General features: G+C 49.1%; 1 non-coding gene across 1 annotated transcript; it reads right to left on the reverse strand.

Annotated features, from left to right (window-relative positions):
- Positions 1 to 5,547: 5,547 nt before the first annotated feature.
- On the reverse strand, positions 5,548 to 5,620 carry TRNAR-CCU. The gene has a single exon. It is a non-coding gene; the product is annotated as a tRNA-Arg (tRNA).
- Between the last annotated feature and the right edge of the window lie 9,160 nt (positions 5,621 to 14,780).

A 14,780-nucleotide genomic window follows, 5' to 3' on the forward strand; every position in this document is an offset into this window, starting at 1 on the left:
AAAGAGAAGGAGAGACAGAATCCCAAGCAGGCTCTGCACCATCAGCACAGAGCCCGATGCAGGGCTCAAACCCACATACTGTGAGACATGACCTGAGCTGATACCAAGAGTCAGATGCTTAACCAATTAAATTAACATTTTTAAAGTTTATTTATTTATTTTGAGAGAGAGAGAGAGAGAGAGAGAGCGCGCACACACAAGGAGGGGAGGGGCAGAGAGGGAGAGAGAAAATCCTAAGCAGGTACCACACTGTCAGTACAGAGCCCCAGGGCTTGAACTCATGAACTGTGAGATCATGACCTAGCCAAAATCAAGAGTCAGATGCTTAACTGACTGAGCCACCCAGGCGCCCCATGTTTTTCCTTTTCTATATTTTAAGATGTTTTGACATCTTCTGATGCTTTGCTGGCTGGGGAGAGACCACCTCTCCCAGGGATAGCTGATATCTACAGATAAGGAGCACTGTGCCTGTGAGCACGCCTTTTATATGCAAACCGACCCATCCAAAGCCTCTACCCCCCACCACCTCCCTTAGCTGAGTCTCACACACTAAGCAATATCCTCCCTGCCCTAAGGCATGCCAGGGCCAGGTACCAGACAACTAGAGAACCCCTCTTAGAGCCTAGAGCCTGCCAAAATTACTCACTATCCAATCCTAAACTTGCCCTCTTGCCTCACCCCTTTCTTCCCTCAGAAACCACAATACAGGCTCTGGCCATGCATCCCCTCGCTCCTTCTGCCTCCTGACGGACCCTGGTGTTTCTCTGTATGGCCCTGGTGCCATGGAATGCCCTTTTCCCTCGGGAATTGTAAGCAGCAAACTTTCCTTTCAAAGAAAGCTGTCTGTTGTTGATTACCCTACTATATCTGATTAAAGCAAAATCTCAGGTGCATTTCAACAGGGCCCCCTCATATCCTTTCCTAGTGCATATACTCCCAAATCTCAAGAGGTAGCCACTGTTCTGATTTCTATCACCACAGAGTTTTGCCTGTTCTCATCCTTCAATGGGATCATTCAGTGTTTTCTGTTTTGTGTCTGACTTCTTTCACTCAGCATGACGAGATTCATCCATGTTGTTGAGAATACTTCTCTCTCTCTCTCTCTTTCTTTGGTGTAGTGAGTATTACATTATATGTATAGACCACAATTGATTTAACCATTTCTTTGTTGATGGGTATTTGGGTTCTTTACTATTTTACTACCGAACAGATTTTTTCTCCTCTCGGTACCCATTTCTTGAAGAGTTTCATGTTTCATTGTCAGCAGACTTTTTTGCAATTATGAAGTAAATTGCAAGTATCTTAGAAGCTGTGACTGGACTGTCTCGTATTCTGTCTCCTAGAATCCGGTGCCCAGCAGTAAGTGTTCTCCATCCATTTAACAAATCCTTCTCAAGTACTTACCACGTGCAACGGTGCTGTCCTAGGTGCTGGACTACCTCCCACGAAAAGCTGTTGCATTTCCAGCAGTGATGGTGGTGGTGGGCGGAACAGATAGTAAACACGCAGGGAAAGAAATCATATGATTTCAGGAAATGATTTACACTAAGGAGAAAATAAAGCAGGGTGAAGGTATAGTGTTCATGGGATTGAGCCCCGCATCGGTTCTGTATGTCTGGGGGCAGTTACTATAGGCTAGGTAACTGGGCCTTCTGAGAGGGTGCTTTTAAAAACTGATATATGGGGGGCACCTGGGTGGCTCAGTCAGTTAAGCATCTGATTCGATTTCGACTCAGGTCACGATCCCAAGTTCGTGGGATTGAGCCTTGCGTTGGGCTCCTCGATTAGTGTGGAGCTGGCTTGGGATTCTCTTCCTCTCTCCCCTTGCCCTTCCCCAACTTGCACACATGCTCTCTCTCTCTCTCTTAAAAAAATGTCCTTGAGGAAGGAGTAAACAGTTTTCATTTTATTAAATCTTGACTCTTGAGTGAATGATATTTTGTCTTTTGTGTCAAGAGGCACACATAAAGCATTTGATACATTCTGAAGCATGACAGTTATGTTGAGGAGAAGCATCTGTACAATTGCTTGAGTTGCAAGCTGAACTAACCACTTTTTTCATGGAATATGACATTTTCTTGAAAGATTGACTGACAGACACACTATGGTTTTTCAGACTTGGGTATTTGGAAGATATTCTTTGGAAAATGAACAAAATGAGCCTTTTTCTTCCAGGGAAATAATGGACAGTATTTGTGGTCAACAATAAAATTTGAACTTTCAGGCAAAAATTAGACTTTTGGGAACATGTACCCACTGCTGTGAGTTTAATAGCTTCTTAATACTTAAAGACTTTTTTCTTGAAGTTTATTTATTTATTTATTTATTTATTTATTTATTTATTTATTTTTTGTTTTTTTTTTTTCATTTATTTATTTTTGGGACAGAGAGAGACAGAGCATGAACGGGGGAGGGGCAGAGAGAGAGGAAGACACAGAATCGGAGACAGGCTCCAGGCTCTGAGCCATCAGCCCAGAGCCCGACGGGGGGCTCGAACTCACAGACCACGAGATCGTGACCTGGCTGAAGTCGGACGCTTAACCGACTGCGCCACCCAGGCGCCTCGAAGTTTATTTATTTTGAGAGAGAGAGCACAAGTATGAGAGTGGGGTGTGGGGTGACAGAGAGAGAGGGAGTAAGAGAATCCCAAGCAGGCTCCACGCTGTCAGTGCAAATCCCAATGCAGGGCTCAATCCCATGAAACATGAGATTGTGACCTGAGCCAAGATCAAGAGTCAGACACTTAACCAACTGAGCCACATAGGGCCACATCAATACTTAAAGACTTTTCTGATGAGATTAATGATGATATTAATAATGTGACTTTTGATATTGCTTCATGAAACATGTCAATATTTGGAATATCTATATGACCGAGTGAGCCAACATTTTCTTTATTATTATTATTATTATTATATGCTTATTTTTGAGAGAGAGAGAGAGAGACAGAGCATAAGGGTCAGAGAGAAGAGGGAGAATCTGAAGCAGGCTCCAGGCTCTGAGCTGTCAGTGCAGAGCCTGACATGGGGCTCAAACTCATGAACTGTGAGATCATGATGTGAGCTGAAGTCAGACGCTTAACCGACCAAGCCACCCAGGCACCCAAAACCAACATTTTCTGAATGACAAAGAATCATGTTTCTGTTGGGAAAGACAGTCTTCCACTGTGGCTCTCTCCCACTCCTACAGGGTGAGGTTCACATTGTTTGCTGTGGCAGCATGCTGTGAGTAATGAAGTCTTTTGTCTCTGACACAGGGATCTCCTGTCTTTTGTCAGCATCCATGAAACAGTAACAAGTTAATCTATTAGCTTATAAGTAGAGTAAAATCAAATCCCAGTCCCGATGGCTATAAAATCATGCCTGGGCAAAAGACCCAATCAAAGTACAAGACAGATGAATGAATTTAAAAATTGTTTAATGTTATACATTTATTCTGAGACAGATAGAGAACAAGTGGGGGAGAGGCAGAGAGGGGGGAGAGAGAGAATCTCAAGAAGGCTCTGTGCCATCAGTGCAGAAACCTACGTGGGGCTCCATCTCATAGACAGTGAGATCATCACATGAGCTGAAATCAGGAGTTGCTGCTTAACTGACTGAGCCACCCAGGCACCCCCAGATGAATGAGTTTTAGTGGAACAGAATAAAAAAGTTGATCACTGTGGTTTCAAAGTTCATACTGCAACTGGCAGGGCTCATATTAGGTGGAGGGAATGAAGTGCAGGCATCATGTATCCCTGAGAATGAGGGAGTGCCCCTTTGAGTCTGCACCCTGAGTGCTCACTCACCCTTGCTCTGGCTTTGGGGACTGATCTTCCAGAAACTGCTACGTGTAGAGTTCTGACGTAGTATCAAGTAAGAGTACCCATTATTCTTGGAAAAGGCTATTAAAACACGCCTCCCTTTTCTAACTGCATCTCTCTGGGAGTCTAGAGTTTCTCCTTTACTTCAACCAAACAACACGTCACAGGAGACTAAAGGGAAGAACAGAGATGAGAACCCAGCTGTCTTTGCTTAATCCAGGCATTAGAGAAATCTGCAAACCTGCCAAACAATGGCATGCTTTGCACTGCATTTTTTGGTTTGTCTTGGAAAATATAATTAGCACTTATAAAAAAATGTGATATTTATATAAGCATGCAAATGAGATTATTATTTTTTTAATGAATTAATGAATGGATGTTTTAAAAATGTGTTGGTTAAAAATTATAATATGGTAAGCACTGATAGATATAACTCACACAAATAAAAACTTTTTGGGGTTCTCAGTAATTTTTAAGAGTGCAAAGGGGTCTTGAGATCAAAAAGTTTGAGAACTGCTGGTCTGAATATTTAACAGTTATGGGGCATGCCTGGGTGGCTCAGTCAGTTAAGCATCCGTCTGACTTTGGCTCAGGTCATGATTTCACGGCTTGGCTCGTGAGTTTGAGCCCCACATTGGACTCCATGCTGACAGCTAAGAGCCTAGAGCGTGCTTTGGATTCTGTGTCTCCCTTTTTCTCTGCCCCTCCCCTGCATGGGTTCTAAGGATTGGGTGTGTGTGGGGGGTGCTGCTTCCTAGCAGCTGTCACATTACTTATCCCATAGCATAAAGGCTTGCTGATGAAATGGAAGGTTCCAGGTCAGCATTGGAGCTTGTGTTCTCTATATCTGCCACCAAGGCACTTTGTGATGTTGATCTCCAATTTTTTGAGTGTAAGATGAGGGGGGTTGGTAGGGGTGTCCCCCAGTGCTCTCCCAGGGGTTATGTTCATTCCAAGAGTCTATGATTTCTGAATTGCTGTTGAGACCTTGACAACTTTTGCATGGATTTAACTGGTTGGTTAGAGGAAAAAGTGCTTTTTGTTTTTTCTTTCTTTCTTTTTTGAAAAATGAATAGAAATGTTTATTAACATTTCTTTCTTAAATGGTGTTACTGTCTATTTAGGCCAGGAGTCAAGGGAGATAAGCTCATGCTAAATAGGAAAATTAGACTATTCCTCTCTTACTTAAACATCTTTCATATTGCTTAAAGAATATATGTACGTTTTTAATCAGTTACATTATTTTTTTATTTTTAAAAGATTAAAATAATTTTTTATTAAAAATTAAAACAATGTTTAATGTTTATTAATTTATTTTAAATGTTTATTTATTTTTGAGAGAGAGACAGAGTGTGAGCGGGGGAGGGGCAGAGAGAGAGGGAGACACAGAATTGGAAGCAGGCTCCAGGCTCTGAGCTGTCAGCACAGAGCCTGACGCGGGGCTGGAACTCACGAACCATGAGATCATGACCTGAGCCAAAGTCAGACGCTTAACCAACTGAGCCACCCAGGCGCCCCTAATGTTTATTTTTGAGAGAGAGAGACAGAGCACGAGCAGGGGAGGGGCAAAGAGAGAGGGAGACATAGAATTTGACGCAGGCTCCAGGCTCTGAGCTGTCAGCACAGAGCCCAGCATGGTGCTCGAACTTGCGAACTTCGAGATCATGACCTGAGCTAAGTTGGACGCTTAACCGACTGAGCCACCTAGGTGCCCCATAAAGATTTTTGTTTTTAAGTAATCTCTACACCCAACGTGGGGCTTGAACCCACAACCCTGAGATCAGGAGTCCCATGCTCCATCAACTGAGCTAGCCAGGCACCCTAATCAGTTACATTTTAATCAGTTACATTTTCAAGGTACATTTTAAAGGATACAACCATCAAATGAGGAGAAGCTTTTAGAAAATAGCTTCTAAGTGTAATTTTTGGGAAATGGCCCAAAAATTTACTCCCACTGAATTCTACCAGATTTTCATATGACCGTTAGGTGGTACATGCAGGATCTGAGGGCAATGTCTGGACATGGTCTGCTATAGCTAAGAAATACTCTGTGAAGCATGTTTTGTGGAATTCACTGTGGGTGAAAACAAGGAAGTGAAAGGCACAGACTTACTTTCAAAAAACTTACTCTCACCTAAGAGAAATCCATCTGTTTATCTATCCATCCATCTATCCATCCATCCATCATCTATTTATGCCATCCATCCATCCACCCACCCATCATCCATCATGTATTTATCCCATCCATTCATCCATCCATCCACCCATCCATCCATCATCCATCATCTGTTTATTCCATTCATCCATCCTTCCTCCATTATCCATCCAGCAGATATTTGGGTGTTGGCTCCTGAGAGAAGCCAGGCCTAGCACAGGTCATGAGGAGACAACAGTTGTGGGTGATTAAAAACCCAGGGGTGAGGAAACCACCTCTTCCCCGGTCCCCTTCCTGACAGTTTAGTAAAGGAAGTCACTGCAGCTTGACACAGTAGGAGGAGGGAAACCTGCTCCTTGAGCCACAGGAGCAATGTGGTTATTAGTCCACCAGGAACAGAAATGTCAGAGTCAGGTGGCTAGGAGCAATATTAATTTCTCACATAGATTCAACAATGGAGAATGAGTCTTCACTCTGCAACAAGGCTTGCCTCTGGGTTTTTTTTTAAGCTTATTCATTTATTTTGAGATGGAGAGTACACACAAACAGGGGAGTGGCAGAGAGAGAGGGAGAGACAGAATCCTAATCAGACTCTACACTGTCAGTGAGGAGCCCACTGTGGGGCTTGAACTCATGAACAACGAGATCATGACCCGAGCTGAAGTCAGATGCTAAAACTGACCGAGCCACCCAGGAGACCCTTGACTGGCAGAGGGTAGCACAGTTCACTTCCTGGCCACCCATGGGGACCACTGCCCCCTCCTTGGATCCCCACCTTGCCTCTAGGACTCCCTGCTCCCTCCCAACTGCCAATAAGCTGGCACAGCTTGCTCTACATGTTGGGGTGGATTTTTGCACCAGCTGTTGCTGCCCTCCCGAGGTCACACCCCAGAGACCTGGCTCTCTCCCCTGTGCTGGGCTATGTCACGCAGCTGGAGACAAGCTTTGGCTTTCTCCTCCCTTCCCTGGGGGCAGGGGTCCTGTCAGACCCTCCGTCTGCTCATCCCTGCAGTGCCAGAGCATCAGGAGGGAGATGTAATCAATAGGTGGCCAAGTGCTGGCTGCGGTTCCCCTAGACTGGAGGCTCATGCCTGCCGTCCCTTGCCGCTTAGTATTTACCAAGTAAAAGTCATTGCCCTGGAGACGCGGGGTTTATTGACACTGAGAAATGAACGCTGTCTGGTCTGCGGGGCTGCAGAGAAAGCTTCCTGTGTTTCTGGGCAGAGTCTCTGGGAGAAGCGTCTGCATGGGCTCTGAGGTTGGCAAGAGGACCAGGCCTCGCCCGGGCGTGGAGGGGCCGGCTAGTGAGTGGCTGGAACGGCCTGGGCATGGGACGGGGCAGGTGGGGCACCATTTGTGCTCTGAATGACCTGGTGCCTGGGATGTGTAGGGTGATGCTGTCTGCAAGTTGCCCTGCATGGACAATCCTAGCTTCAGGGGCTCCACTTCACCCATTTCCTTTTTATCTGCAGCCAGCCCTTCCCTTGTCCCTTCACTGTGTCCTATGTCAGGCTCAGCTCTAGCTGGTCCCACACTTGGGGCCTCTGCAGTTAGGATTGTTTTTGACCTTGGTGGTTGCGGCCCTGCCCTGGCACCCCTGAGCCTTCCACACTCTGGGGTGTCTTCCTTGAAATTGTTCAAGTCCCCCTCCAGTGCCTGGAACCAGCCAGGGCTAAGGGGCTCTCCAAACCTGAATGGGGACCCGTGTAGGCCCTGGTCTCCCTTTTAGGCACAGTCTGATCCTATACACAGTGAGTGGAGTTGACCACATATCTCAAAGAGCTCTGGGATTCAGGGGCGCCTGGGTGACACAGTCAGTTGAACGTCTGACTTTGGCTCAGGTCAAGATCTCCCGATTCGTGGGTTCAAGCCACACATTGGGCTCTGCGCTAATAGTTCAGAGGTGGGAGCCTCCTTCAGATTTTGTGTCTCTCACTCTCTCTGCCCCTTCCTCTCTTGTGCTCTCTCTCTCTCTCCCCAAAGTAAGTAAACATTAACAACAACAACAACAAAAAGTCTGAGACTCTGGGACTCAGGCTGGTGGTTCTGTGGGTCCTGTGGCTGAGCACTGGCTCTAGGAAGGTGGCCTAGTGAGTGGATGGTTCCTGCTGGCCTGTGTGGTCTTCCTCCTGTGGGATCATGTGAAGTGGGGCTGCCAATGCTGGTTTTGGGGTGACCCAAATAGTCTACATAGAATAAATTTGTCGAAGACTTATTGAATCACTGTGTTGTCCGTCTGAAACTAATGTGATATTGTGTGTCAACTATGCTTCAATACAAAAAACACAGCAGATATATTTGTCCAGGGTCTGCAAGCCGTAGGGGCAGCCATATCTGTAGCAACTCATGAGCTATCTACTTGGTCCGGTAAATGCCCAACTGCCCTGATGTTTTGTCCCAACACCTGCTCCGGTTTCCCAGGACAAACCGCGGGCACACTGTTGGGTGCTTGGGCGCGGTGATTCCTCCATCTTTAACGTGTCTCTTGCTGCCATGACCCTGATTTTGATCAGAGGAATCCTGGTGGTTTCCAGGCAGTTCATTCCTCCTAAAGTCCTGTCCCCTGGATGCTTTTAGCATCCAGTCTCTGCACCTGGCACTGAGGCACCTTAGGACTGACCCGGGGTCCCACCTGCCTGTGTCCTGGGGGGTGTCTGCACCTGCATCTCTGGGCAGCTGCCGGGTCTGAGTGTTCATGCCTAGCCCGCCTGCCTCAGACACTGGGTGCCTGGTTCCGTGTATACAGGGGCCACAGAGTGGAGGCTTCACATTGGTGACAGATGCTTCCTTCCAGACAGCAGATAAAGGTCGCTCCTAAATTCTAGAATAAAATCATCCACTTATCTGGAAAATGTCAGAAAGAAGAATGGCTGCCCTTTGCTGAGCTGAGCCCTGCAGGGTTTGGCAAGGAAGTGAGAAAGGCAAGACGCTGGAGAGGTGAGGCTCAGGAGAGTAGGCTCTCAGCTCAAGGAGGGAGGATATTGGGTGGCCCCACCCGCAGGCCCATCCTGAGGTACAAGGTCATTGAGGCTGGGGCAGGAGAGTCAGGGAAGTTGGCAGCCGTGGTGGGAAGATGCATTGCATACATCGGATCTGGGTCTGGCCAGAATTGTTCTATTTGACATCACCCACAGTGATAAATTGCTAACATCACATCAAAGGCTAGATGTTCAGGATTTCTTTGAAGAGGGCTGCCCTGGGCTGACATCCTGCTGTTTCCTAGGCAGAAGCTGAGGAAGAGCTGCCCCTTGGAGGACCTGGGGCTCTTCTGCCATTCACAGCCCCAGGCCAGCCTGCCTCCCTCCCTCCCTGCTGGCCTGCCTGGCCGCAGTGGGCATCCCAGCTGGGGAACCCAGTACTCGGCTGTGAGCCCTCCACCAGGCCAGGAGGGCTCCAGTTCAGCTGACCCATTCCTACCTCTGTGCCTTTTCTATCTTTTCTCACCATGAACACAGCTCTGCTGGACTCCCAGGCAGTGTGAGGCTTTATCTTGCTTCAATGCCAATCACCCCCCACCTCTGGCATCTCTTTTTCTATGAGTGTCGGCCCCAAGTCGGATTGTGCCTTCTAGGGTCCCTTCTAGGGTCTCTCACATCTCAGCAGAGTCAGGACAACCCAAAATGCTTCCTGCCCGATGCCCTGGACCAAAGGTGGTGCCCAAGGCAGTGCCTGTTACCGTGCCTCATAGCCCTTCTACTGTGATCAGTTGGGGGTGCTGGAAGGCTCTAGACTAAGTTCTGCGAGGGCCGGCCTGCATGCTGTGTAAGCCCAGTGCCTGGACGGTGCCTGGTGCCCAGTGTACATCTGTGGGAGGAATTGCTACAGAAAGAGGTCACATGCCTGCATTGGTCTGCTTGGGTTGGGTGCTTCGGCAACAGAAATTTACTTCCAACAGTTCTGGAGTCTCAAAGTCTGAGGTCAAGGGTTGGCAGGATTGGTCTGTTCTGAGATCTCCACCCTCAGCCTGTAGATGGCTGGCTTCTCCGTGTCTTCACACTGTGTTCCCTCTGTGCCCATCTGTGACCTAATCTCCTCTTCGTATCAGGACACTAAATCACATTGGATTAGTGCCCACCCTCATGCCCTCTTCTAATGAATTGATTTATTTATTTTTAAAGTTTATTTATTTATTCTGAGATACAGAGAGGGATCTCATGGTTTGTGAGGTCATGACCTGAGCCAAAACCAAGAGTTGGACACTTAACCAACCGAGCCACCCAGGTGTCCCTGTAAGACAAGTGTTTTTTTTTTTTTTAATGTTTATTTATTTTTGAGAGACAGAGAGAGATAGAGTATGGGTGGGAGAGAAGCAGAGAGAGAGAGGGAGACACAGGATCTGAAGCAGGCTTCAGGCTCTGAGCTGTCAGCACAGAGCCTGACGCGGGGCTCGAACCCACAAACCGAGAGATCATGATCTGAGCCGAAGTCAGATGCCCAACCAACTGAGCCACCCAGGCGCCCCAAGACAAGTGTTTTTATAAAGGCTGGAATGATGGCAAATGCTCACCCTGCATTTGATGTCCACATGAGATGCTGCCTGTACATTATTTCACGGAATGCTCAAAGCAACTTCATGAGGCAGATTGCATTTTTATGGTCATTTTACAGACAAGGAAACTGAGGCCAGGTAGGGTCAGACACCATCCCAAAGTACCACGGCTAAAGAGTGCCCACACTCAGCTTCAGCCACCAAGCTGCCCTGTGAAGGACGGTGAGAACCAACAATGGGCCCTGGGAGACTGGGAGGCAGGAGTCACCGCTGCAGCCCTGGTCTGGGGCTTCACAGCAGAACTTCCTCTGAAATGTCTGAGTGCAAATCCCGGACCCAGATTCTCATTTCAGGCTCCTGCAGTCTCTACTTGCACGTGCCGGTTGTCACGCCAAAGTTCAAGCCGGCAGACAGAGTTGATTAGATTTGACTTTATCCCTTGTTTTGAATTATTCATGCCTCTCCCTTAAATTCCCCAGGAATAATTTAATAATGCACAGCAGCAGGAGGGCGCCTGGGTAGGTGGCTCTGCGACGTGCTAACCCGTGATGTCTGTGGGGAGAGGCTGCCCAGGACCATCTCTCCTTTAAAGCAAGGCCCTCCCTGAGCGCTCAGGACTTGGGGAGCCTGCCTGGGCAGCCTGGAGCTCCAGGAACCTCCATCCTCCTGTGTTTCTGGCCCCCCAGCCCCATGTCCTGTCTCCCTGCAGAGCTGTGTCCAGTACCTGGCCAATGCTCCTGGACCCCAGACTCTGCTTCCATGGTCTCCAGTCCAGGCCACACCCCCCACGGCCCCAGAGTGTGTGAGATAAACTCTTCCAGCCACAGAGCTCTCCTGTTTCAGACCCTCCTCCTCCTCCTCCTCCTCCTCCTCTTTCTGCTTCTGCTTCTTCTTCTTTAAAAGATCTTATTTTTGGGTATTCTCTATATCCAACGTGGGGCTCGAACTCACAACCCCCAGATCAACAGTCACATGCTCCACCTACTGAGCCAGCTAGGCAGCCCGTGTTCCAGACCCTTCTGGAGCCACTGCCCTATTTCTCATGGGCAGAGGTCCAAGCTTGTTAGCTCAGCATTCGAGGCCCTGTCGTGCTGTCCTCTGGGGTCAGCCACGTTCCCTTTGTGTTTCTTGTTATGTGGAGCTGTTTGTAAGGCCAGAATACCCCCTGGCCTCACCCCACTGCAGCCTTGCATGTCTTGCAGTTCCCTGGGGAAGGTGGGCCAAGCACATACGTCCCAGTGGGCTGACACCTTTCACATTGCCTCTTGGTCACAGCTCAGTGTGGGAAAGAGAGCTGTTTGGGGAACCTGTCCAAGACTCCTCAGCCAGTTGCACCTGCCTTGCTGGATCATGGGGTGGAGGCCCAGAGGCCCTGGCCCTCCAGACAAACATACCATCTGTGTCATCTGTGGGGACTTCAGCCATGTTGCCTTCCTCAGGAGGAGCGCAGGGCGTGGCTGAGGGCTGCTGGCCCCGATGGCAGAGCTGACCCCAAACCTGGGCTGTGGCGGGGTAGACACCGTGGGTGGTAGACAAGCTGGCCTAGGAGCCCTGCAGGACCCACACCCTCAGGCCAGGTGAAGTGTTGCCTGGGCCCTGGTGGCCAGGCTTCTCATTCTCTCAGGGTTCATGCTGCTGACCCGTGTCTCCCACCAGCTTCAGAACAGATCAAGGGATAGAGCTGGACTGAATGCCTCTCTGTGGCCCACAGAGGGAGCAGAGAGAGGCCCAAAGAGGGAAGGGGAGAGTGAGAGGAGCAAAGCTAGCATCTTTTCAGTGATTGCCATTTGCTAGGAACTGTGGTGAAGTCTCATCCACTTGACTGGACAATCCATGAGGTGGGTACTGCTACCATCCCCATTTTACAGAGGGGGACACTGAAGCACAGAGAGGTTAAGTGATTCCCCCAGAAGTACACAGCTGTGCAGCCAGAACCCTGGTGTGTCAGATTTAAAACCACTCACTTGGTTGTTACCTGGAGGTTGGAGCCAGGAGAGAGAGATGACTTCCATGTCTTCACCTGGAATTGGAGAGGGCTGGGATACTTGGTTGCCTTCATTTCCATCCACCATCCATCCATCCATCCATCCATCATTCTTTCCTTCCTCACATCCATTTTTTTCTGCCCATCCATCCAGCCAGTCATCCGTTCATCCATCCATCCACCATCCATCCATTCATCCATCCATTGTTCCTTCCTTCCTTCTTCCTTCCTTGCATCCATCCATCCATTCACCCACCCATCCATTCCTTCTTTCCTCACATCCATCTTTTTTCTGCCCATCCATCCATCCATCCATCCCTCCATCGTTCCTTCCTTCCTCGCTTCCATCTTTATTCCATGCATCCATCCATCCATCCATCCATCCACCATCCATCCACCATCTGTTCATCCATCCACCATCCATCCATCCATCCCTACAAGCATTATTGAGCTTTTATCACACACCAGGTCCCATGATGGGTACAGGGAGCCCAGACATGAATTGGGCCCTGTCTTTGCCCATGGGACTCCCAGGTGGGCAAAAAAACCAAATAGAGGCATTCAGAGCTGGGGAGACCTGGAGGGATGCTTGGGTCACACTGGGCCTGGTTTCCCTGGAAGAGGTGCAATAGTAGGGCCGGCTCTGACCCTCCACTCTGGGAGGTGCCTTGGTGGTGAGTGCTGGGTGGCCATGGCCTGGCATGCTCTCTTTCTTCCCTCTCAGTCCTCCCCATTGACTCCATATATGTTTCCGTCCCTTTGCTTGCTGACAGGATGTCTGCACTGGGGACACTGGTCTCTGTTGTCTCTGTTTTTCAAGGCCACAATGAGGTTCTCCAATAGCACACCTACCACCTATTCCCATAGGAACAGCTTCCCAAGATCACCCACTGTCTGCTCGGGGGAGGGGGGGGCTCATTTCGAGATGGTGTATGCTGGGCTCCCTTAAGTTTACCATGTCAATAAGTCAGCAAGACTTGGATGAGTGCCCCTGGAGGCTATGGCTGTTTATTTGGGCCTGGGACTGGGTGGGTTGGCCTGGGGACTAGGGAAGAGTCTAGAGGATTGGGGGCCCTGCAGAGATCCTAAGAGAAGGATTTGTGCTGGCGTCTTGATACTGGGGACAGTGAGTGGGTGGAAGTTCCTCATTTTCAGGAGCCTCAGGGAAGGGTATGGGGACCATGGCAGCATCTCCTCAGTGGGGTGGACAACGTGTCATGACACCCACCCTGCTGGCCTCTCCCCACTAAGGCTGACTCCAGGAGTGCCTGCATCAGGCCCGGCTCCTGGGGGCTGGCAAAGGAACTCAGTGACTTGTGGAGGTTGGCCTGAGAGATATCTGGCAGCTAACCTGGCCAATGGAGAGGGGTGGTTGGATGACAGGGATGGGGCATGGAGCTGTCTGGACTGGAAGGTGAGGCCTGGTGATGAGATGCTATAGCAGGTCATGGGGCCTTCAGATTAGTGGGAGGTCGGCCTAGGACCAGGTGGCCTCAGGTCACCAGACCGAGGGGCACCTGACATGGAGAAGACCATCAGGGCTTTTAGGACAGGGGGCTGGTCCTAGGCTGCACACACACAGACATGACAGGTGACAGATGAAGGGGACACAGGACTGGGGTGTGGTGGGGGATGTCAGGGAAAGTGCCCCCCAAAGGGACAGAACTGGGGTGTCCAGGGAGGGGAGGAAGGTCACAGATAGTGCTTCAGAGGAGCAGAGCAGTGTTGTGGGGAGAGAGCAGAGGCTGGAGGTGACTGGAGGCTGAATCGTGGCCCTCTCCACCATGTTTCCATGTCCTAATCCCTGGAGCCTTTGCATATTATCTTAAATGTGGTGAAAGAGACTTTGCAGATGTGATTACATTAAGGATCTGGAGATGGGGAGATTATCCTGGATTACGAGGATCGGCCCTAAATGTAATTATCAAGTGTCCTTGTAAGAGGGGACGAGGGGGAAATTGGACTGTAGAAGAAGGAGATGTGGGGCTAGAAGCAGAGACAGGACTGCATCAAAGCAGTGGGATCTTTTCAAAGCAAAGAGTGACCCTTGGTGAAGATGGAGGGAGGAGCCTTAGGCCAGGGCAGCTTGGGGCACGGCAAACAAGGTAAGGAAGTCGATTATTCTTCCCTAGAGCCTCCAGAAGGAACCAGTCTCCTGATGCCTTGACGTTAGCCCAGTGATACTAATTTTGGATTTCTGGCTTCCAGAACCATAAGAGGATAAATCTGTGTTGTTTTAAGCCACTGAACTTGTGGAGATTCATTGCAGTGGCAATAGGAAACAAGTACGGTGACTGTGCTCAGGTTGAGCCAACAGTGCGGCAAGGTCACATTAGAAGAGGCAGAGAAC

The sequence above is a fragment of the Felis catus genome, chromosome A1 (assembly GCF_018350175.1).
Source record: "Felis catus isolate Fca126 chromosome A1, F.catus_Fca126_mat1.0, whole genome shotgun sequence".
Classification (NCBI taxonomy): domain Eukaryota; kingdom Metazoa; phylum Chordata; class Mammalia; order Carnivora; family Felidae; genus Felis; species Felis catus.